Here is a 26,137-nt window from a genome sequence, read left to right on the forward strand (position 1 = left end):
CCAAGGAACCTGAAATGGAGCTCTTAAGCATGAGTTACAGGGAAAATCCAAACAAATCAGAGCTACTCAGGCAGCCCAGAAGAAAACTTAAAGGGAACGTGAGAACAAATTGCGACATTTAAAAGGTTTATACTAAAAGAAATTATCTGTTTTCCACCTTCGAGTTACACAGAACTCAAATAGCCACATGCAAGCGCGACTCACCCTGCTCCATTAAAGTCAATGCAAGGTTACAATGTGTGAACTGCACAAGTTCACTTCAAAAATAGATCTAATCTAGTGATAAGAGAAAGTCAGTTATCTTTTTTTGCAGGCTGCAGTAGGCAAGGGGTTGAGCATATGAAAGCAAAAGAGCCTGAAGGAAGTTCAAACTACAATGAGATAAATACAGAGCTGAACCCAAAAATGATAAGCTACAGCGGACTGCAATTTCAAAAGAAAGCAAAGAACACAGGCAGCGTAGCCTTCCAGCTGGGTATTACGTCATGAAGGGGCAGCTAATTTAAATGGTGTGCCACATGGTGCTAGGGATATTTCAGCTGAAATCAATAAAAATGCATACATCACAGAAGTTCAAGGAGTGACAAGTGTCTGGAGATAAACACAATGACACATGGCAGACCCAACAGACCTTCAGACTCCATTTGGTTCAACCATCAAGAGGTAATTTCAGCTGTGGTTCTCTTACCACGAGTTCAGACAAGGTTCTTCTAAGGAAGGATGCAGTTTGCAGCATGAACTCACACACTCCCTTATCTTGTTTTCAGTCTTGTCTTCTAGTGTTCAGGTGACTTCCTCCTGTGCTGCACATCACACACGATGCAAGGCAGCTCACCCCACTGCACCTACACGCCATCCCAGTTGCTCAGCTTGTATGCACTTCCAGCAAATCCAGCTAACTTTATTCTACTTGGTGTGCATCAAACACAATTCAAGGAAATTAAACAAGTGTTTATGTCTCCTGATTTCTCCTGAAGGGTCATGGAGCTCACTGTGCTCTTGCAGGAGACTGCCATCAGCTATCACCATTTCCATAAACTGGTAGAATCCTCTGCAGATTTTCATCTCCCACATTCACCTTCTGTCCAGCTAGTGTAAGATTCAAATGAAAAATGTTTGATTCCTGAGGCCAATTACAGTGTTGCGTCTACTAACAGCAGAGTAACAACATGCGTGCACGCAGATTTATCCGTAACAAGAATTTGTCTCTTCCTCTGCTCAGCAGCACAAGCGCATGTTGTACCTCTGTTTTGAATCTGGAACAGATTAGCTTGATTCAACATATCCTAATATCCTCATACTCATCAACAAACAAATTGATGAAGCTGACAGGAAAAAAAAATTAAGAATGTAAAAATCAACCTTTGCTGATGAACGTAGCATGAGGCCAAACAAATGAAATGGAAATTGAAAATGCTTTCCAAATTGGCTGCAGTTCAGAAACCAGCTCAAGATCTGCCAAGCACGAAGGATCTGATAGTGACAGACCCAGCAGCTTCAAAATGACCCAAATTAAACTGAAAGCTGAGCTGGAGAGCTGCCTTCTGCCCCCCACACCTGGGGCTATAGCCCAGAGCTCACATCCAGCCAGGCCAAAGTCAGCACTGTGCTGGACCTGCAGCTCCCTGCCTCTGCATGGGTATCCCCAGAAGGGCAGTCAGGATCTTCACCGGCCTCATGTATAAGCTAATTCAGACTTCTAAGTTGTACATCCTGCCAAACAGAGCAGGTCAAATGCATAAAGCAGCAAAAGCAGAGTCAAACAGGAAATCTTTCATCTCCTTCCATGCCATAGTTGCACGTAGATCATGGAGGGAAGACATTTCTGATGGATCTAATGTCAGTTTCCTGGACCCCAAAGCTGTTTGAGTACTAGAGGCACTTCAGCATTTCTCACTTTAATAATAATCTTTATGTCTCTACTGAAGAAGAAAAAAAGAACCCACAACATACTGAGCAACATCAAATATTTGAACGGAGCTCAGTAAACCAAGAGCAAGACATTTCTAATCAAGAGCATCTTAGAAAGATGCTGCAGTGTCACTGTACATTTCAACTCTGCAGACAGAGCTGTCACTGGCTAACCTGCTGCTCTGACACAGTTTTTGAGAAAAGCCTCAGGAAATACTTCGGGCAGGTTTGTGTGAAGCAAGAAAAAAATCAAATGCTATTTCTAAATGGCTGCATCTGACTCCTGTAGCCCAGCCTGCCTGAGATGACAGAAGCAGCACATGTACAGCTTGTCCTGGTAGGAGGCAACGACTGAGTGCATGCCAGGCTCTGTGCAATTTTGTGCCGGGGGCTATCTGACTCCAGCTTCATTCTGCTTGCTGTAAGAAGAGAGCAGGAGCTGGTCACCCCATGCTCCAAGCCTGCTGAGCAGTGTCTGACAGAGATAAGGGAGAAGCAATCACAGCTGGATGTCCCATCAGCCTCCAGCCAGGCTCCACGCAGACTGGATGAGCGCAATTATGCACAGCCCCGAGCCAGCCCATGTCCTGCACTGTTCCATCCGCATCACCAATTCTAGCCTTCTTACTGACTGAGTGCAGCTCCTTTCCCTCCTGCCCATTCAGGTCCAGCTGACCCTTCCTGAAGGTTATGATAGCTGGGAGAGCAAGTGGCTTGGGGGTGGGGAGGAACATGCTTGCTAACCACCACAAAATGTCAAGAACAAAAGAGCAAAGTGTTACAAACACTGTGTTCTTCACCATTTTTCCAAGTGTGAGAGTGAACACAAACGGCCCCGGCTATTCAAACACAGCAGCTCTCTGATGACTTGCTGCAGCTTCCCTCCTGGCTATGCTGGCAGCGATATGGGCTTACTTTGCCACTACAATGTCATTCCACACTGATTTGTCCGTTCCAAGGAAGACTACCTGCCCACTGCAACAAGTTAGTTGTCCAGTTAACTACCAGTGTTCATTTGCCCAGCAGGCAAATGCTGCTATCAGGAAGCATGGCCCAGTTTTGACGCATTCACAAAGAACTGTCACATATCTCAACTTGAAAGGTTACGTGACAGCAACAGGATGGCTTTATGGAAATGAGCACAACCACGTCCGTTCAAACCACTTATATGGCACTATCGAAAATAAGAAATAATAAAATAAGTAAATCTGTGCTTCTAAAATTTTAAGAATTAGGCCCTGAATTACAAATCTCAAGTAACAATGACCCTTACCGTGGTGATGATTTCACACATCCTGAACCTGTTTCCAGGTTTCTGCTTTCAACATCTGTGAAGCGCTTAATATAATTCTCTAGTACTTTTTGTTGAGTGATAGCATTATTAAACTTCCTAAGTAAGCCAGCACTTACAGAAGAATCGGTAAGAAGTTCTCTAAATGAACTCCCAGGCACCAGAGCAAACAGAATGACAAGACAGAAAAAAATCATGCGATTCCCTCTGTACTCTCAGTTCCCCCCAAGAAAGGAATTTACATCAGCAGAGCATCAGACACTCCCAAGGCTACAGCATCACAGCGTTTGGACTGACATCTACAGGCCCACCACTAAACCCAAAAGCCAAATTTCCAGCCTCTTGCTAGTGCCCACTCCCTGCCACCTCATCTCACTCCCTGCTGCTGCATGAAGACACACGCTTAGTTGGAAGTGAGCCCCTAGGAAAGCAGCTGGATGAGTGACAGCCCAATTTCTAGCGTGCTGCTGTCTGTGTCACACCAAAACCCCAACCAGCACCCCCAGTCACACAGAAGGCACAGTGACTAACACTCTGTTAGGGGAAAAACCACTTCCCCTCACCTTCCCCCAAAGATGTCACTGAACCAAGCAACCACTAACAAGCCCCTCAAGAAGAAAGCAAGATAATGAGTGGTAAAAATTAACACCAGGAACACAAAGACACTGGACCCTTCAGAGACTCTCAGGGACTCACTCATGCTTCAGTAAGGTGCAATAAAAGCAAAATATAAATTTCAGGGTAACTTCTTCCTTGCTCTGGTTTCACAGTATACGTATTTTCTCACCCAATTTTGTCTAATTTGCACTCTCATTTCCTGCACCTCTTTCGCTCCCACTGAGGCCATTTTTTCTCCTGCAGAAATTACTCATTTTTAATGGGCACCATCAGTCTTTGTTCAGCTCTTGCTTACTGTGAGTACAATGAACTTCTAACTGCTCTTTTTTCCGAATCATGTAAAGACATGTTGTTCGTCAAACCCTATCTATGGAGGAAGTCTCCTCCTAAACCAGGCAGGAGGTAGCTGTCTCGCTTCAGAAAGCATGAATTTTTACTGCTTTTTCAGCATTTTAATTATGTTTTATTTGCTGTCAAATAATCTTTCAACATTAAAACTTGACACCACATAAATCTTCTGGAAATAGATAACGTTCACTGTTATTTTTGTGTTTTTTTTTTTTGTTGTTGGTGGTGGTGGTGGTGGTTTTTTTAGATAAGCTTCCTTTTTAGGAAACTCTGAAATGTTTTTCTTACCCATCAACATCCTCTGCCTTGCCTGAAGAATGTATGGCTGCAATTCAGACTGCCTGTCTGCCCCTCAGAACTTGATGCATGGAGTGCACTGCCTGCCACCCTAACCTGGGGACTTCAAGCAGCAGTCACACACCACTGAGGCTGTTCTGGAAGTCAACTCACTTCAGCTCCCTGCGACTTGAAAAATTCAGATTCTGCCTATTTACTGCCTCTGCTCTAGAGGCCTGAACACCCATGTGTTTCACTATTTCGTCTCCCTGTTCAGAAACAGCCTGGGCAGGGATGAGCTGTGTTAAGTTCCAGTGTTCCCAGGCTCCCAGTCTGCACCTCTGTGCTTGCAGGGCCACCAGGACGAGGCACAGCTACATCTGCTTCCACTGGTCTTGGAACTAAACCCATCAGTAAAATGTTCAAGGAAACTGTGACAGCCCTGAAAACATTCAGCAGAGAAGGAAGAATTCCTCATACTGCAGTCAGCCAGAGTTTGCCCATTGGAACTCTGATATGGAGCAAAATATATGTATATATCCTCTCTTGCAAGGGTTGAAGCCAGTTAAATTTAGCATACGAGAAAAACTGCAGTGCAGAGTGCTTGCTGTGCCCTGCACTGGAGTGTTGCTAAAGCTCTGGACATCAACAAAAAGATGAAGCGATTCCACTTTGCTCTCAGAGCTTAGCTTTGCAAAAGTGGAAACATATTTCTGCCAGGAACATGAAATATGTTCAAAAACTGGGGTCCAAGAGAAAGCAGGTTTAAGACCTCTGCTTTTATAACAAACGCTTTAATAACAACATTTTGTTCATTTGATTGCCTTGAAAAATAAATAACTGCCATAAATGGATGCCAACGATATACAGCTTTCTTGTAAACATTTCCTCAAGTACTCTGAGGAGAGAAAGCTTGAAGTCTGCTAACAGCGCAGAGCTGTCTGCGCTTTGGGACAACAGCCCTCTTCCTGTCATTATCCTGATTTTGTCTGTGTCAGCGACTCTCTGCTTTTCTTGAGATTTCCTAAAAGGTCCAAGGGAAATAGGCTGGGGGGTGGAAGGTGCGAAGAAAAGAAAAAGAAAGCAGCCTCAGAGACCAAATAAGCAGCAGTACGAGTAAATGACACGATGCTGTGCTTCAGCTCAGCAAAGTGAAAACCCCAACCCACTCAACTTCAGCTTGAACAGGCTTTACAATTTAATCCCAAAGGGAAAACGTCTAGCATACGTACTGCATGGAAGTCATCAAAAGGAAGAGACAAGTCAGAGTCAACCCTGAGTGTCAGCTGATGTTTCCTCCTCCATAGGGAGGAAGATTCTGGACAAAATCTGTTACATAAAATGAATTTTCCTAAATACTGTAGATTAATTTTCACAAAGTAGTTGGGAAGGCACAAAAGATACATAACAGGACTGCAAGCTTTTCCCTTTCAGAACACCAGCTTGCATCTGGTCTGTACTGATGACAGACAAACCTGCCACACTGGGCTTACCTCTTAATCTGGATCAGCATTTGTATCACTGAAAAGAACATGATTTCATAGAAAACTCAACTCCAAACAGAGCTTAATTCCTCAGAAAAGCATAATGTGGACAAGGAAATACAGCTAAAATGCTGTTTCCACTTACTGTGTCCAATGCAAATCATGTACCTCGGCTGGAAGCAAGCACCTTACACTTAGGTGATGTTACAGCCCAAGACCTGGCATGGTTCCCAGAAAATTTATCTCATTTTCAAGAAATCACATTTATGCTATACACTGGTGCAATTCTCTTAGATGGCAGGCTCATTTAAGCAGATTGTTCTAAAAGGAAACAACTAAGTAAGCAAAGCAGCTGAGAAGAGAGCCATAGAACAAGACCTTTTTTTCCAATAGAACTGACAGTTCTTATTTACTCTGAGTAATACTTGGCTGAACATTAAAAGTTTGCAAGAAGCACAGGACAACTTCTTACATTTGAACCAGCAAGTTGAGGGAGAGGGAAGATGACATTCCACTATTAGTTCTGCTGCCTAACAAGTGCTTCCTGCTGGAGACTAGCTTAGAAGGGTTTTCAAAATTTGTGTTATTTGTGGGGTTTTATTTTTAATTTTAGTCTGCATGGTTCACTGAACAACCTAAAATACAGCAGAACTAAATCTGGTATAATTTGGTACAACTGGTTCAATTTTGTCTATACGAGGAAGCAAAACAAAAAAGAGGAACTAAACTTAAATGCCTCAGCCTTGCAATGTCACGTTAAGAAATGCTGCTGGTGTAAGTGGAACATTACAGATATAAAATTCACATGTGGATGTACGTCCCGTATGGATTGTCCCAACCATAGAAATGGTCTTGGTGCAGCTGTGCTTTATCTGCTGGAAAAACTTTCATTTTTACCCTTCCAGGAGCATAGCATTTCTCCTCAATCTCCTCATTTCTTCTGGACTGCTTCATAGCCCAGATCAGTCATTTACTCTTGTGCCAGGGACAGCTCTCGTACTCTTTCATGGTTTGTTTTGGTGCTTTTCAGGGGTGCAGGGAATCCCCTAGGATAGGTAAGGCAGAGGAGCCATGCCCAGCAACAGCAGTGATACTGAAAGATGTGCAACAGAGGAGTTACAGCAGCACAGACATCTCTGTCAGACACACCCACTTACTGAGCACCTTTTTGATACCAATGGATGCTGGTATGTAAGGCTGACAACCCCTCGAGTCTCATCCTGGTAACCCATCTGTGGGCAGCACAAATGGAACTTCTCCCAGATTTGTCCAGACAAAGCTTCCCAGCCAACTAGGTCTGCAAACACTCAAGCCAAGGCAGTGCTGGGATCTGAACCAAGAGCCAGCCCCATCCCTGCAGGCTAGGTGGCAATCAGGCCACGGCCACCCTTGCCATGAGGAGCAGCGGTGACTACTCACACCACTCTCCTCAGTCAGGGCAGTCCTGATGAAAGCATCACCAGGCTGAGAAGCAGCAGCAATTCCCGCTTATCTCGCGAAAGTAAAGGTAAACACACACAGCCATCTTTTTTGTTTGAAAGATCGGAGGCTGTCATGAGATAGCACAACGCTAATTGCCTCATTTCAAGAGCTCTTCAGACAGGAAGGGGAGGAGAGAGGGAGAATCATAAAGGCTTTCTAATTATTATTTTTAAACAAGAGCATCACTCTAGGGCTGCTGAGGCCCCCAACACAGCAGCCCCTGGCCCACCGGTGAGGCAGCCCAGGGAAGCTGGCCCACAGCCCGGTGCTCCGAGGCTGCCAGCTATCACACAGCGCCGCTGGCACGGCTCCTGGAGCCAAGGAGCAAGGAGGAAAATTAACTCAGGTGTAATAAACACTGTAGGGTAAACACGATTTCACACAGACACCAGGCAGAAATGCTTAGTTTTTTCTTAAAGGCACAACATCTAGGAAACAGCATGCAGATCTTAAAACAGCAGTCCCCCATGCCCTTTCCTCATGTCTGCCTAAAAGAAAGATCCCCAAAGCGTGGTTCTCCCCCCATTTCAAGCACCGGATCTCAGTGTCTCAAATGACACCATAAGGAAATGAGAAAGGTAACAGCACCGTACCGAAGGCAAGTATCTATTACAGCCAGCAGACAGGAGCACCCCTTGCATCAGATATCATTTCAGCCAAGATAAAAGCATCACTAGGGCAAGCGTGCTTCCAGACTCTGGACCAAAACAGAACTACATAGAGTATGTAAAGACAGGACTCAACCTCACAGATCACAAGGAAAAGGCATCTCCAAGATGCACCAACACAGAACCCTTTCTGCTGTTTTTGCATGTTTGGTGCCTGGATATTTTAGCATTGCAAAATATCCACAAAAACACTTGGACAATAATTAAAAAGAAAAATTAATACATGTAACCAGTAGGGAAAAACATAAAGGCACACAGGACACTTAACTGTTGTGTAGTTTTCAGAGAGTATATGAAACAATCTCTTCCAAATACAGAGCAAGAAACATATAGGATTAAAATATAGCATCTGAAAAACAGCAGGGTGAACCTTGGCCTACAAGCACAGCATTCTTCTATGCTTCGTCAGTCTTTTGTACGAAAAGCTATTTCACCTGAAAATCATAAGCAATGTCCTTTTCAGTGCAAGACAGTCAGCACTGCTCTGTTCACATGGCTGCCCTCTCAGAAGACAGCAACATAAATGCCTTGATTTTGACACTCCATCAATAGAAAATTCCTGCTGTCAATTACAATTGCTGTCAGAAATGATTCAAGCTGTGCTAGCCTGAAGTTTCTCCATAACATGTTGGTAAGTTAACAAAAATGCATTTACTAGCTCAGACAACTTCCTCCAGAGCAGCAAGAGGAGCTGCAAAGATATCTTGGAGGAAGTTTTGGCTACCAGGTATCACTGAAAGCAGTTGAAAACACAAGATCCACAAACACAACCACATCAAAAGGCAGGAAATAGTGCTAAGTAAGTGACAACTCAAGCCACTTCATTCCAAAGTTGTATTTTAGGTTAGTACAACAGCTGGCAATCTTTGCTTTTGAGGGGCAGTGCAAAAGGCTGCCATCCAAGTAAGTCCCATTTAAAGCAAGACTAAACTCTGCAGGCAAGGAGGGAATAAATCTTGTGAGTAACTGTGGGTTACAGATAAATGCCAGCACACTTCATGTGATAAGACAGCCAAAATTTATACAAATATTAAAAAAGATTTTTCATGAGGCAGAACAACAAGAGATAAAGGACGCTCCAGGAAACGTTGGTCTCGCTTCCAAAACATCACGGACACAGATAGGCCGAGGCAGAGAGGAGCCAATACATCTTCATAGCTCTGGAAGTCTGCAGCACAGCAAAGCCATGAAATGATGAAAATGCATGGCAGATAGGAATCCTGTAAACAGCAGAGCCAGATTGTGTAGTCTGTGCTGACAAAAATAAGACCTATAGGCCTAAAGTATATGAATTAATATGAGGAGGAAACAAGAAAAAAGGACCAAGCTGTGTGTCTCACTGCATCAGTGGAATTAATGCAGAAATACCAGAACCCCTCTAGGGAGCTTCCCCTCTGCACACGCTTCCCTATTACTTTGCAGCAGCCACATTTCAGCATCAAGTGGGGAAAAAAAGCAAGAGGGCTCTGTCCCAACTCATAGTCCAATTAACACATGGCAATTCAATAGACTGAAAACTCTTTACAGGTGTTGATCTGTAAATCCATCCATCTGCATTTCTACAAATTTCCAGGAATATCCAGAGTGACAGACTGACAGGTCAGCATTCCCATAAACACTGCATCAGAACAAAAACAGTTGTTTCATCAGCTCTGGCCAACAAGCGAGATCAATAGAGATTCTCAATTTAGACTCCAAACCAAACGCAGCGTGCTTCCTTTATCAAAGCAGGCAGATCAATTTTCCATATTGACAGAGACACAACAACATGAACTGGCATAAACAAGTGACAACACTTATTTTGAGAAAGAGAGGTGACAGAAGGCCAAAGATTGATCAAATCAATGATGGAAACTCATCAACCTATATGGCAACTTCTACACCTGTTATTGGCACAGCTTATCAACACCACAACTGTGGCTTTTTGCCACTAGGAAGCAAAGCCAGTCTTTTCATGAACGGAAAAGCTGGCACTGAGGAGATCTTACCGGGCAGCTCATGAGCAGGACACGGCTAAGGGAAAGAGAGGTTCTTCAGGAGAACTGCTGCTGCTTTACATTCCCACCTGGCTGCAGACCACTGCTCTCCTGCCCTCAGGTCTGTACTGTCACACACGCTTTACAAAAGTCACGCTGATTTTTTGCTTGCCACATCTTTCTGAAAGAAGAACCCAACCCTGTAATGGTTGAGACAGGATTCTATTATTATCTACAGGAAAAGCATAAGATATTCATCTCAGATGCAGCGTAAACAACAAATGGGGAGAGGAGAAGCAGGGACCACACTGCAGCACTGCCATGTGGCAGAGTACTTCCAGACACCAGAGCTCCTGGTGTTTGCCCCTTTACAGGCAGGCAAAGCGAGAGGCCAGGTCAGGGCACGCTGAGAGGACACCAAGGGACAGAACTAAAGGCTGAGCTCACTGTAGGTGTGGGCCCTGCAGGCAGCAGGCTCCTTCACACAGCACTTCCCCAATGGAGATCGACACAGGAAAGAATTTTTCTTTGCATAGAAAGAGGAAAAGGAAAAATGTTTGCCATTCCACAGACAAGTGATGTTAGCCAACCACACTCATGTGACTGCAGCTATGTAGGACAGAAAGAGACACTGTACGCTCAGACACAGCCCAGCCTGGAGGCAAGGCCCATAGAAAAGCAGAGCTGTCGCAGACACTGATACCATCCTTTCCCTCACTAGGGCAGGCACTGGGACCCATCTGGGATTGAGGAACTTCTAACAGCAGACAGCGGTGGGGGGCTGCCACCTCAGCCACCTCCCCTGCCTGCCCTCTCCAGCAGCACCTCCTCTTCAGACGAAAGAGAGAAGCATGTCCTGCTCAGTAGCTGCTCAAACGTTCCCAAACTATCCTAAAGAAAAATAAAGTCATTGAGACAGACCCTTGATAATGTCTCAAGTTCCTTGCCTTTAAATGAACTAAAAAGCAAGAAAAGTTCCTGTAGGAATACAAGGTAACTCTTGATGTTTTTGAGGGAGAACTTGGAGTGAGAAAGCAGGAAAGCATGGGGAGGAACAATATATTAGCGTCAGGTAAGAATTCAAGCACTGGGTCTCCAGAGGAACACGGACCTTCAGTTCATGCAGCTGAAGCTTACTGAGTAACTGAAGAAAGCGTTCAAGATAAACAAAACACGCCCATGTTCAGCATCAGGTTTGGGAGCAGCTCCATCACTTCACTGTGCTTGAAAACAGCAGTAGAAAAGATGCACTCGTTTAGAAACATGTCACCACCGCTTATGACAGCATATAACCACCTCTCAAAGGAATCAGTTTCGGACCTGGGACAAAATTAGATGTGTTACAGCAAGGGTTTTCTTCCGAACATCTTCATGTTGCTTCCTGCCAGCACAGCTTGGCTGGCATGAAGGAAGGATATGCTGCAATACAGTGGCATTCACTGCAGTTATTCGTTTGCCTCAAAATACTGGCTTCTTCAAAACATCTTGGCTGAGGGAGGGAGGTGACAAATCATTACATCAAGGGGGTGGTAGGAGGAGGATGGGAATTTCCATTACCAGCTACATGTTAGGTAATTCCATCCCTCCAAAGAAATCCAATACTGGAAAATGATGCTATATTAGTATGCAAGAAAAGAAAGACCATGACTTTTGTGTGTCAAATTGTAATAGCAACACTTGCATTGCTTCTGGGTAAATCCAATCCTCAACCTGCACGGACACTATCAACTCTGAAGTAGTTCAGCTCCTTACACCCTTACAAATGACTTTTCTATTTCAGCCCTGCTTGATCATCAGTTCTAATCAGAGATTTCTTCAATACATCAAACAGGTAGTCACAAACATTTTCACATACTGTAAGCACTTACCTTCCACCTAAGGTATAGAAACAGATCAGGAAAAGATACACAAAAGTTTCCCAAATAAATTTCTGCGCAGGTAGATGTCCTATTAAAAAGTTCACAGCTCTGAGGAGACTTAGATTAAACAAATGATTTGACTCAAGGCTAAGTCTACCACAGAATACTAAAGGGTATGAGACACTATCCTGTTCACCAAGAAACTAGAATTAGAAAAGAAAGTTAGGCAACTTACTTCACAGTGGCCAACAGCTGCAGTGTGAATCTTTGTCCTGCTTCACTCAGGTGAAAAATACTGCTTGTTTTCCCAGCTAAAGTAAGTTAACAAACACAATTTTGAAGATTGAATGAACACTTACTAAAGCATTTTCCAAGTGCACTGAGCCCTGCTACTACATCACTTTTCCATAAATCTTTGCTCTATTTGCCTTTACAAACTGAAAAAATAAGAGAATTTCAATCTCTGTCTCTCTTTTGGTTTATACACGTGAGGAACAAAAGAGCTGCTGTAAAGATTCATGTTTTTAATCGAGTAATGACAGGGTGAATCCCAGCTCAGCAGACAAAAGAAACACTTGCAAAATTCCTTAGCAGAGCTGGCACAGCAAAGAAACGTCTCCAACAACCAAAAAAACTAAATTAAGCTAGACATAACTTGATTACACAGGGCAAAAAAAGCAAGGGTGTTTCCTCCACCTAAAACATCAGGCGTGCTGATAAACAGCACGCAATAGCAAGCAGCCAAAAAATGCATCATAAATAGCAAGAGTGTTTTTTGCTATTGAAAGACAACAGTGAAAATGAGCTGGTCTACAGGAAGAAGGCAAAAATAAAGCACTCTTTGATTCCATCACAGCCTACACGGAGATGCTATTCAGCAGCACGAAGCTGTCAAGAGAAAGACCAACTTTTTTAAGGAAATCTCAAAGCTATGAATTTGTCTTTTATGAACTCCTCATGTAACAGATCTCTACTGCATATTTTTCAAGATAAAATCTTAACAATAAAAGAACTCATTGCTCTTTAAAGCTTGTAAGTGCCTGAATTCCTGTGTTAAACAATAAGCATCAATCACTTTCCCAAGTCAAAGCTAGAAAAGCATATTTTAAGAAAATGCATCTTAGTAGCCTTTGCAGTTAATATGCTTGTATCACTTCTTTTCCCACACTCCAGCACACTTCAGAGCTTTACACCCCAGCAGCAATTTCATAATAAACCTTTAAAACAGCTTTGTACTTGCATTGCAATGTGATTTGTAAAAAGGAAAAGTTACTACCTAATTAAAAATAACATGACAAGGTGTAACTATGTTCAATAAAATTCTCCATGAAGTTTAAGCTTTTTGATAATGAAATCTTATGCTATGGAAAACGTTTTTCCTGCAGTTTCTGTTCTGAACACTGCCCACATGCTACCTACTATACTTACTGCTCTCTGTACTAGGCTGGGGGAACTGAGCACCTGAAGGACAGCTGCACATCACCAAGAGAACTGTGACAAGCTGAACTGCAAGGCTGCTATCTGCTACATGGCCAGGCCAAAAACAATTCCACTTTTCACTGAGACACTGCTGTGAGAAGAGACAGCATGCCATTCCCCTACAAGTAAGGGACTGTAACCTAACTTAATAGACATCTTGAACTAGGCACTGCAAAAATAGTTAGGCTGTTTTTATCCTCCCTTTTAGCGCAGCCGATGTCAGCTGAGTGGAGTGCATCCCTGTATTTACACCCAGCGCTGCTTCCATCGCAGAACAATTCCTGCACAAGCAGCAATGACAGGCAGTATGCAGAGGCAGGCTCTGCTGATGTCCCACGTCATGATCCCAAGGTGGTGGTCAGGGTTTCAGCTACCTCACAGCCCAAAACCACAGGAGTGCAAAGCTGAGACCAGAAGGTCCCCACCAGGAAATGAGCAGAAGACAAAGAATGACAGCATTGGGGGGCTCAGGGTTCCTTTCCTTGCTTACTGAAGTAGATGCCTCCCTGTAGCCCTTCTCCTCCACCTCACTGGTCCTTAGGCATCTCCATTTAACCAATCACTGGGAATGAGGCTTCATTCAGCACCTTAAAATCTGCTCCCTCAGATTGCTCCCTGAGGCATTGGCAGTGTTTTCAGCCAATAAGCGCTCACTGCTAAGGAATTATTTATAGAACGAGTTGTACATCTGATACCTTGTTAATTGAACTGGTTTTCTTTAACATATGGATGAGAGACTTGACAGCAGCAGCTTTGCTGTAGCTAGCTCTGCCCTGCAGCCGCCTTCATTGCACAGAGGAGACACAGACCACTGACACTGTGCCCAGGGACAGCCAGGAGCGCACCACCAAGAGGGCAGGGACAAGGAGTTCTACCATAACAGCCACTTACATACCTGATTTTACTCACCAACACCTTAAAAAGAAATAAGAACTAATAAGACTCACCAACACCTTAAAAAGAAATAAGAACCAATAGGACACAGAGAGAAGAAGAGAGGAAAGAAAGGGATCAAGAGAGGTGAGAGCTCAGGTTCTGCTTGCAGCAAAAATTTTGTTCCTGTGGAAAAAAATAGAGGAGTGATTTGAACTGTCATGTGCAGTCACCTCAACAGAGCAGACAGGAGCCCTAACAATCTGCCAAGAGACCTAAGTCTGTAAATTACATATGTGCCTTAAAGTGAGCACTGAGGTTACATGCAGACAGAAAATGTTGAGTCTCAAGTCAAAAGCCAAAATTTTCCAGAGTTAAAGAAAGTAAACATGCATATAAAAGCCAACTTTTGCTCTGAGATCAGGCCTTTTTCAACTAAAAAGGCACAGTATTATTGAAAATATGAGAAAAAAAAAAAAAAGCTCACATAAGACCCAGGCTAATAGGCTCACAGTAATAATGATGACATTAATGGAGTTGTTTGGCATTTAAACAGGAATGAGCAGGACTTGGTTTTCATTTTCTTGTATTTAAGCCAAATACCTGTGAGTAATGCATAGGAGAGCAGCATCTAAACTTAAAATCATATCAAAGCTGCCTTGAGAATGGAAATATCAAGCAATCATCACTAAGAATTAACTGCAAAACTTGGAGTTGTTTTATTATGTTGGCGGACTTATTTCAGCCTTGGTTAACTATGTCAAAGGCAACTACACAAGGCTCCTGGATGCTGCTTAGGGTTCATTGTCATCTGAATTCATACAGAAAAGAAACATGGATGCACTAGTCTCCTAGCAGAGATGTTAGCCTTTAAGTTATATATGATCCTTTTAAGATAAAGGGGAGAAAATAAAATTAAAAAAAGCTGGACGTGGCTTCTGAAGAGCAACAATTAAAACACTGAAGCATGTAGCATCCATACAAATGCTGCCTTCTACCTCCTCCCTCCAACACGTTCTGTGTCTGCTGTGCAGGTCCCAGCTCACTACCAGACCACACAGAGCCAATTACAAGTTTAGTCACCAAGGAATTATGCCAAGCAGAATTTAACGTTGTGCTGGGTTGGACAATTCATCTTCTTCCAGCTCGGGCAGAGGCAGACAGTTTTGAAAATTGCCATTAATTACTGGGATCCTTCCACTGTACTTCCTTAGGTCAAGAAATGTGCTGTACTTTGAGGTCAGAGCATGTTGGTGTGGTGCCAGCAGAAGAGAGGAGCAGCTCTGCTGGTGCTCAGGGCACCAGAGCTCCTGCTGCCTACAGGACAGGGGACACAGACTGGTCCTTTGGGATACTCTCCTGTAAAAGCAGACTCTATTTCTATTTTTAAACAGTGACAGTTCTTGCTCTCTGCATTCAGCACCAGGCTCCCAAGGCTGATCTGGGAAAGTAAAGTATCGTAGAACTATGTTGGAAGCCTCCACGCCATGCAAAATCTATTGCACCTCTGTAAGTCTCCTACAAAGGCTCTTATTCTGAGAACAGCAGCTGAGGCCCTGCAGAAGCTAGCCCCAAGAGCTCTTCTTTGGATTATTACTAAAACAAGTACAGGAGCATAGCAAACTCATTTGTTTATATCCTGTGCAACCTAGGGCAACTGGTAAAGGCCAGATCAGGAAAATTACAGAAAAGACGATGCTTTTAACATCTATGCACCTGCCAAACTTCAATAACAAGTCAAGTCTTGCTTGTGCATGTACCAAGAACTAGGAGGTTGGGATAATGATGCAAGAACACAGGCCTGTGCTACCTTTAGTAACCACGTGAGCATTGCTCACTCTAAAGAGCAGCAGCAGACACGTCCAACACCTGGCCAGGCCAGTCAGTGGCCCTGCAGGGTGCCTGACCCCGGCACTTCCTGAGTGCCCGGCTCAAACGGATCCCCAGCAGCAGCCTGGATGAACAAAGAACAAACAGCATTGACACACGGCAGTGGGGTTACCAATGATTTCCTCCACTGAGACATGGCCTGCTGTAATTAGGACTGAGGAATGCAGCATGGGCAGGGAGGGCCAGGTGATGTCCCACAGCAGGGGCTCAGGCACACCAGCACCATGCTCCAACAGAGACACCAGGTCAACTCCACTCCTCTGCCTTACCTGCAGCTCAGGGTGGCACTGCTAATGAGCAGAGAATGTCATCATTCTTACACGAGCTGCACCAGGCAAGGTGCAGTGTGGCTCACCAGCCGCCATGCAAAGTTAAATGTGCTTACAGCTACACTTAGCAGAAATGTATCTTTTAGAGAGCTACTGGAAAGGATTTCTATTTTTATTTTATCTCTGTTCCTCCTGGAAACAAACAAGCATGCTTCAGCATAAATACTATTTGGGCAATGTTATTGTTATCTAATGAGCCCTAATGAATCCGGATAAGAGACTCACAGAGATATTATCTTCCTCACTGATGCAGAGTTCACCAGGTAATTCACAGTCACAGTTGATAACTCTCATTATTTCCCACACAGAAAACAGAGCAGCATTTTGCCACGTTTATTTGGGGAGAAGGAGACGGAAGCAGCTTTAATTATATAAATTAAGTTAAACCATAGCATGGAACAGAATGACCTCCCAGACCTTCAATTATGTAAGTAAACCTGCCAAGTTCAGAACTGGATTTCTTCCAGTTTTTCCTGTGAAACTTGTGATTTTCTCCCATGTTATTACAACCCCATTTTTAATACAGGGATATAATCAGAGTCCTATGCTTGTCCACAAGCACAGTCTATTTTGTTCAACCAAGTTCTTGGGATATAATTGAAGCTCTAAGGGTGGTGGGTGCAGTTAATTTGTTTTGATAGTGTTTCCTGTTTATAACAACGTTCCATTTCTCTGCATAAAGGAATGAGATCTTCACTAAGGCATGGAAGGAGCAAGTAGCATGTATACAGCATCCACTTTGTTCCACCTGAACTTTGCAAGCTTTCAAAAATGCAACCGAGATGAAGATGCACATGGAAAACACAGCTTTACTTCACAGGACACCTATGGCTGAGATGTCTGCATCTGGAGAAAAGTTGTCTCTCATTTTCCAAACCCTCTGAACAAGGGAAAAAGGAAGCTGAGAAGCTTCGTGACAGAAAACACATCGTCTGAACACATTTGAAACTTTTGTTATGGACTTCAGTGGCTGACTTCCTTCTTCACCCAGAAGACAACTACTACAAAGAGAATTATTTTTTGCCAGCATATACACAAACACATTGCTGTAGGTAGAAAGCTTCCAGTATCTTTCAAAGCTACCCTGCTGACACTCTCCAAACACACATCTAGTCATTTATATAATACGGAGGTAAGTCAACACACAGTGCCACTGCTCCTGCTGAACCCTCAGCTCTTCTTTGTCCAGTAGAGGTTATCAGCATCACACAGTAAATGTCCCCCCCACATACATTCACGTTGATGCTGTCTGAATATCACGACATTGAAATACAGTTAATTGCATGTTTAAGATCTGATCATTGATTTTCTTTCCAAAAGCAGCCTGCTTTCATTTTAAAAGGCCATTCTATGCTTAGTTAGCACAAGAGGTGGGTCGCCAGCTTAAGGAAAGAAAATGAAATAACTGCACACCTCTAAAGGCTCCAAGAGTTCTCAACAGAACTGCAGCTCCAAGCAAGCAATGAGACGTACAGATGGGCCTAAAACACCACTGATTCAAATGCCAAAAGCTCTGGGACATTCCAAAACCTTCCCCAAGCCCATTGCAACAGAGGCTCAATGGCTGATTTGCCTGGTGCTCCTCACACCAAGTGGCCCGCAGACTCCTTCTCACCAGCAGTTTTCATGCATAGTACTTTCTAACCCAAACTTTAGCTCTCCTGTACTCCTATAGCTTTCCTATACTCCTGTACAGTAGCTTAATGTCTGCTGCAGTCACAAAAGGGGGAAGCAGGCACTTGCTGATGTGACTTGCGATGTTCTGATGCCAGCTCATTTAGCAAGAATTAGGCTTTTCTTTTCTTGCATTTCTGCTCCACATCTTCACCTAGCACTGCCTTTGTCACAGTTTGCATATATAGGAACCCAAGCGTCCCAAGCCAGCCATCTAAACCAAAAACACAAACACATTAATCTCTATTACAATACTGTAAAGCCTGTACAATCTCAGGCCATGAGATGTGTGATTCAGCTTACTTCCTTGCAGGGCAATGCTGCTCTGCCTTCTCTAGAAGCCGATTAATCTGCACCTGTCCATCTAGAAACACAGGTGACAGCCACCTCAATGAGCAACTAGGCCAGAATGCCAAGCAGCGTGGCAAGTCTGCACAACTCAGATTGCTTCAAACTGAACAAAGGCAACAAAAAACCTCCAGCATACTGCATTACCGCGGTTAGTCACAGAAAATTAGGTAACGCTAGTACACCAGGAATAGCCGTACTGATCTGATTTCATGAACCAGTGGTTCTTGGGCACTAGAAATGATGGTAGAAAAAATAATGCGTATAAAATTATCTGTCACAGGGCAGAATACTGCTATTACAGAATTGTGTTGCTCTCAAACACAGAAAATTGATATATAATTTATATGTAAGAGAAGACTGCAGATATTCATTTAAATTTGCAGTTAGTATCACAAGCAACGAGACATCCAGAAATTACACTTTTACTAATTAAAAATTCAGTAAAAGACTCCTTATTGTCTAAAATAATACGGTTAACAAATAACTACTTGGCAGCTACATCATGTTCTCCCCTTTCGTACAGTGTTAAAACATAGATAAATTCATTCTCCAATAATTGGAGCTGGTTGAAGTTCCAAGCCTGATAGGGAGGAAAAGAAATCTCTTTTTAGTGACACTGCAAGTGGATTAAACTAAAGTTTATTATCATACACAAAAAGGAAGAATTCCTAGCTTTTACCCAGGGGCACACAAAGGAAAGGACAATAGGTGTCTGTTCTGTTCCTGTTTTCCTTAACACCAAACATTTACTTGTCAAACACATTGGTACCAGAATTAAATCATTCACAGGGATTGCCAAGTAACAGGTCCAGGTGATTATACACATAGTGAGGTGTAAAAAAGACAATTGTGTAACAGCTGAAAACACCATGTAAGACATTAGGACAGAAAGCAAGTAACAAATAACTACAAAAATAATTACTCAGGCCAACAATGCTGCCATCCCAGAAAACAACTAGAACAGAAATAACACCACCGCTAACCTTTATTACACAGAACATTTACCAAAACACCACCTTTCCCTCCTTTCCTCCCGAGTGCTCCACCACCTAATGGAGCAAATCCCCAGAAGGATGATAAACACACCCAAATTCCTCACACTAATGCAATATGTCAGAGTGAATGTCTAAGCCATCTGATACTCCTCCTCCATTTTCCATTCCATTCCCTCAAGTAGCATCCCAAAAGCCACTCAGGCTGCAGATTGCTGCTGCAGCCACAAGAAAGGCAGACTGAACCACAACCAGAAGATCATGCTCAAGCTTTATTTTCTCCTTCCGGCAAGGGAAAATGCAGGTGCACCAGCCCAGCAGCGGACATTCAGCACAGCGATAGAGGATGCCTTAATTAGAGCCATCCTGGAAATAACCCATGCATAGGCAGAAACACTGCTGTACTACTTTCTACCCAACTCTTTTCCTCCAGTACAACACAAAAGCTCTGGCAGGTGCTCCATAACCTTCGCAGCTCCCATCAATGTGCAAGAAAGAGATGAAACATGAACATCTCCTGAGCACACAAGGGGGAAATGCTACATGCTACACCCATCCAAGGGAACAGCACTATGCCCATCAATTTTGGTGGAGACAAGCTTCACTGGTTGTATATCTAAAAGGTAAGTCCTGAACAGTAACAATATTTATCATTATTGTCACTGACCACCAAGGTAAACCCAGAAAGGTTTCACATCGGCTATTTAATGAAAGGTTAATTGTAAGAAGTAAGCCATGTTCAAACAAACTGGTTAACAATTGCAGAAGAGAGCCTTCTATTTACTCTACAAGCAAACAAATGTATTTCATGTCAGTGCTGCAGGGCTGCTATCTCTGCCAGCAGAAGATAAATGCATTTCTCATGCTAGCCTGAACCTGCACATACTGCGCAAACATACTGCAGAATAACAGCACATATGCAGGGAGTTCATAGCAGACCTGGGAAACAGATGGCCCCATACAGCACGCACAGCCCTCCCACAGCTCTGCCCTGCCACACAGCCTTCACCCTCACACACCAAAGGAGAACAGCAGTAAGATTATAGAATCGTAGAGTCACTTAAGTTGAAGGGGACCTTTAAAGGTCATCTACTCCAACTCCCTGATGAATATTCCCTCACATCCCATTCTTGCAGACAAGGAGCTCCTCAGTGCCCCTAAAGCACACCAGTCCTGCTGGTCTTGCAAATCCCTGGTCAGCAACCCCTTAAGGTACTAATTACTCAGCGGAGTGATTTAGACCAAGTCCTGCGGTAGTCCAGTACCCAACCTCTCTGGGACTGGGGTGTGCACCACTGGCATCACCCTACCCCATGTTTTCTTTTCCTTTTCCTTTCTTTCTATTAAATCAAACTCGATCTCCATTAGCAGGGAGTAAGACAAGCCAACAGTGCATTGGAGACTTGCTCCTGCAGTCACATACACATTTCATATACCTGGCTGGAAAGAGAAGGTAGAGCACTGCCATGCTGCTGCCATTCAATGATTTGATTCTCAAGATTTGGGGAAGCACTGGCAGGCACAGCCTAGGAACATGAGCTGCTGGCCCACAAGGTGCATTTGGGCACATGTCCTATGATTGCTGCTAGGTTCCCAATTGTGCTGATGTTTTCCATATAAGAGCCCCAAGATTGTGAGAGATGCTGCACCAGCCACAATAAGGTCAGTCTTTTCACAGTCTTCAGGAGGGAAAACAATCAAATCTTAGCAACACTGGACATAACACATTGGGATTTAACAGAGAAGAAGACACGCACCAGAAATAAATCAGACAGGACTAAGAAAGGTAAAATTAAAGCTATATAAGGCATCTTGCTAAGCAGCCTAAGAATGAAGGACAAGAATCAGCTGCTCACTGGGTGCAATGCTCCACATCCAACCTAAATCTTCCCTACCTCAACTAAAAACCATTTCCCCTTGGTAACAGCAGAATAAGGGGAAATGGTTTTAAGTTGAGGGAGGGAAGATTTAGGCTGGATGTCAGGGGGAAGTTCTTTACAGAGAGAGTGGTGAGGTGCTGGAATAGGCTGCCCAGTGAGGCTGTGGATGCCCTGTCCCTGGAGGTGTTCATGGTCAGATTGGATGGGGCCCTAGGCAGCCTGGTTAGCATTAAATGGGGAGGTTGGTGGCCCTGCCTGTTGCAGGGAGGTTGGAGATTCATGATCCTTGAGGTCTGTTCCAACCCTGGCCATTCTACGATTCTGTGAATGCTACAATGCCACATCAGCACTCCACTGGGCCTTAAAAAAGCAGTAGCTAAAGACTGTACTTACATAACAAAAAAAAAAAAAGGAAGACTCTGTAAAACAGGTTAGAGGAGGCTTTCCTTATTTTGGTACATGAAACTTGACTTCACTTCCTGAGCTATGCTGGAACACGGCTCAGTTCTGGGTGCTCCTTTGGCAGTTCAGCAGTGGGCAAGTCCTGCTCCAGGGGGCCAAGGGAACAAGGACTGGGTGGGGCTTCGGGCAGCTGCCTGCTCAGAGCCTGCATCTCTTCTGTGCTGCTTTCAGAAAGCCCCACTAGGACATAATGGAAACCACAGCCCTATCGCTACTGCAGCTCTCCAAAAGGATTTTGACGTAGAGCCCACGCAGGAGAAATGTGCAGAATAGAGAACAAGTTTGTAAATAATTTCTTAGTTCTGTAAATACTGCACATTTGTCTTAAATATATTATAAATTTTAAAATATATATTGCAGTCTTATGTTTATATTGCACTATTCAGTATACATTACATCTATGTACTGGACACATTCCTAACATTCAATAACACTTCTTACCTTTTAGAGTCAGGATGTGGTTTTATTGATCTTTTAAGCATGAAACTATGTGGAGCCACACACCAAAATAAAGTCTTTTAAATAAAAATTTAACATCTTTTAGAAACTCAACCGCAGCTACAAAAATAGGTGCTGCCTAGCACCAGGACAGAGCTCTTCACATGCATATTTTAGCACCAGATAATTCAAAACCAGACAGAATGCAAAATAGCAGATACAGACTTATATGGTCCTGAGACAGAAGGCAACATTCAAAGAGGAATTCTTGACAAGTGGTTTCAACAAGGAAGAAGAGGACACTGTCTCAAAGGTTCAGGATCCACAGATATATACCCTGGTGTAAAACTGCATGTGTACATGCATACACACAGCATTCTTCAGTTAACAAGAAATACCTGTGTTGACCATGCCAGGTGCCAGGTCCCCGCTGAGCCATTCCAGCCCAGCTACCTGCACTGAGCTCATCCTTTACAGAAACTCTGAAAGGCAGCAGCACTGCTGAGAATGCAAGTCAAGCAAAATCTCAGCTGGCAGAACAAGTAGCATGCAATAATCTCAAAAGACAGGAAGAAAGCAGGAAAAAAATAATCAAAAAGAAAGAACAGATGAAAATAATTATAAGACACTTTCAGAGGCAGACTGTGGGTGGCTTAAGAAGAAGCAAGACAAAGTTCAGGAAGGGAAAATCAGAGTCAGCCGAAAGGTCTCAAGTACTCTGATGAGAGGGAGAACATGTCTCAGAATCAACAAGCAGAATTCAATAAGATAGCTGAAGTAGGAACAGGGGCACTGAGGTTTTATGGAAGATGCAAGCTCTGATGGAAGACAGTAGCTCTGAGCGGTGCATACTGCTTTTGCATGCTCTGGAAAAGTAGAATGAAAGGAAAAAACATCATCACTCGCTTTTAAATAACGGGTTAACCTGAGCAATCCAGCTACAGGGCAGTCACTGGAGGCTTGCAATGTTGGCCTCTGAACAGTAGGGAACTGTGGCTATGCTCAGACCTACATCTTTGTAACACCAGATGGGACACTTCTATTACACTCATAAGGAAAAGCAGTGTTGACGCTTTCATATCAGAGGAGCACAGTCGTCCTTAAAAGAAAATATTCAACATTTGAGAAAGGAAATGCTCTAAGCACAATGTTCGGGTTTCTCCTCCCAGGGGATGCACAACAGTGCATCATTTCTGCTCTCATCATTGCTCCTCTCCTTGTTGGTCCCCCAGACATTCCCAGGTGGAGAAAACAACTGCAGAGGCTCCATTCAGAATTGATTGGAATGAAAAAGAGATCAGTCCCCTGATGTTGGCATGAACACATCAATACAGTTGCGACACCAAGTCAACCTGCTACAGTAAAAGTAACGCTTACAATGTGGTTTCAGAACATGGAGTTCAAAGGATGAACTGGCATCAGCCACAGAGAACACCTGCCTTATCACAAAGGCTTTGTCTGTCATAAAACAGCCTGTCCCAGGAACAGAAGGTATGTGAAAATACCATTCCTGCTTGTTACTCTCACAACCTCATTAACTTGTCCATTTCTTCTCAAGATTTGACTTAATTCAGTTCACCTATAAGCATTTATAAGTATTATAAATACTTATATATTAATATAATAATAAATTATATATATTATATAATATAATATTATATATATATAATATATAATAAATATATATTATAAGTATGCTCCGTAATCATGAGAAACAGTTAAACATATTCACAGATCTGCTGTGTATAGATTTTATCTGCTCTTAACTTTTAGATCACTATTCCTTTCAGTGGGAATTTATTATGAAAGTAAAAATATAACAAATATATCAAGCTCTTAAAATTCACAGCAGCAAAAACTCTGATATGCCCTTTGTAACCAGAAGTCTTAAGAATTCCAATTTCTGAATAAATAATAAGCACTAAAACCTACATACTAAAACCTATGAACCTACATTACTAGCAAGTCACTAGAAAAACAAAAAAACATCTACTTCAAGGAAGTGTTCTGATGCTAACAGACCCATATCACCCACCAGACATTAAAACTTCCACTCACTCATTCTTCTGTTACACCAGTAACAACCAAAATGTTCTAAACAGACAGCTTTTCTAACTGATAGAAAGAACACTTGTGATCAGAAAACATCCCTTAGTTTATCTTCTCCCTTCCGCTCATTCATCTGTCTCATAACATGCTGGAAATATTTGTACTGGCATGCAAGAAAGCATCTACAGTGCACCATTTAAGGATTAAATATGTTTCTGAATCGAAGAATCAGCATCTTAAAGCCACTGTTACCTTATAACACAGGGGGGATTTTGACACTGTTACATTCTTGACATATTTATAAGGATATGTCTAGAGCACATTTATTTTCCCTTAGTTTTACAGCTTTCATTAAACCAGACAATGGCTTATTTTTCTCTCACTGCATGCTGAAACTGGAACTGCCTGCCTTGGCAAGAGAATCCTCCAATTCCTACTCATGCCAAAAGCATCTTCATGTATCACTACACTTGCCACAGCTACATCACAGCTTGATCAGAAAGCCGTATCACAGGCCAAAAACAGCATGCTTCTCAGGGTCTGCAAGAAAAAGTTATGGAAAGCAAGTGGGGAAGAGAAAGAGTTTCAGCTTCATACTTTAAAAACTGCAGAAAACCACCCAGGTGCCAGCCCATCCCACCACGCTTCTAGGAGGAACAAGGCAAGCACTTACAGTCCTGTGTTAGCCTCTTTCTGGCTACAGCAGTGAGCAAAAGTGTTGGGCCTTTACAGCACTGCTGCTGGTATCATGAATACAACATCAGGTTTCATTAAGGCTGCACAAAGTCCCATTCCATGTGCATATAAGAAAATTAACAGCAAAGACATCCCTTCACAGAATTCCTCATGTCCCCCATCCCAGACGCTCTCAAAAATAAGAAATATGACTTTCCAACATTGCATTCTCACCTCCTCCTCCTCTCACACTATCAGAAAGGCTGCAAACCATTTAATACAGGGAAGTTCCAATGTCACTGACGTATGGGGGACCAGGATCTGAAATAATGCCAGTCCTCCAGTTAATTTGAGCCTTTGGAGAAAAAAAAAAAAAAAGAGTAAAGATAGGTCCTTCACTGGGATATTTGTTTCCATGATGGTTCTGGCTTTGCTTTTAAACTACCTTAACATCCTCTGGATGCTTATGAATCTGCTGCTCAACAATTTGCTTTGTACACTTCACAATGTCGGCATTACAGTTGCTAATCCCCTGGCTCCTCACTTCCTCCTTTTCAAATGGCAAAATGTTTGTCTGTCTCAAGTCCTGGGCTCTCCTTATCCTCCACAGGCTCATAAAGAGTCTTCACAAAGTTTCACACTACTGTGGCCATTTTCATTCTTCTTGAGTCTTTTCTGCCTGCATCCATTCATTTACACACCTTCCATATCACATAGCAGACCCTTCACATCATTTGTCATTGTCCTCAGCTTACATCTGATATGCCTATGAAATCATTTCCATTTTGCTTAATAAAATAAACAAGAGACATTGAGAGTTTAAGGCCAAAAAGAATGAGGAAAAGCTCTTTTTATAAATGTAAGAAATTAAGAGCCACAAATGACATACTATACCCAAAACTATCTGGGAAACTACCAACTCTGCTGCCACCACCTCCAGCCTCCAGATGCTGTTAGGACAAAACCAGCCTGGCTCTCCTGCAGCCCAGAAAGAAGGGGAAGGCAACACTCCACGTAAAGCTAAGGATTCTTTACCACTGAGCTCCAGAGCACTGCAGATCCTGCGGCTACCTCAAGAAAGGAAAAGGCTGCTGAATACAGACTGAGTGGGAGGAAATGGAGGAGAAAGTCT

General features: G+C 43.1%; 1 protein-coding gene across 1 annotated transcript in view; it reads right to left on the minus strand.

Annotated features, from left to right (window-relative positions):
• The window catches only part of ANKRD44 (ankyrin repeat domain 44), a 99,052-nt gene extending 73,686 nt beyond the window's left edge, over positions 1-25,366 (minus strand). The window contains exon 1 of the mRNA XM_031554149.1: positions 25,240-25,366. The gene's annotated coding sequence lies outside the window, so the exon portion shown is untranslated. The remainder of the gene's footprint in view (positions 1-25,239) is intronic.
• Between the last annotated feature and the right edge of the window lie 771 nt (positions 25,367-26,137).

The sequence above is a fragment of the Meleagris gallopavo genome, chromosome 7 (genome assembly GCF_000146605.3).
Source record: "Meleagris gallopavo isolate NT-WF06-2002-E0010 breed Aviagen turkey brand Nicholas breeding stock chromosome 7, Turkey_5.1, whole genome shotgun sequence".
Lineage (NCBI taxonomy): Eukaryota > Metazoa > Chordata > Aves > Galliformes > Phasianidae > Meleagris > Meleagris gallopavo.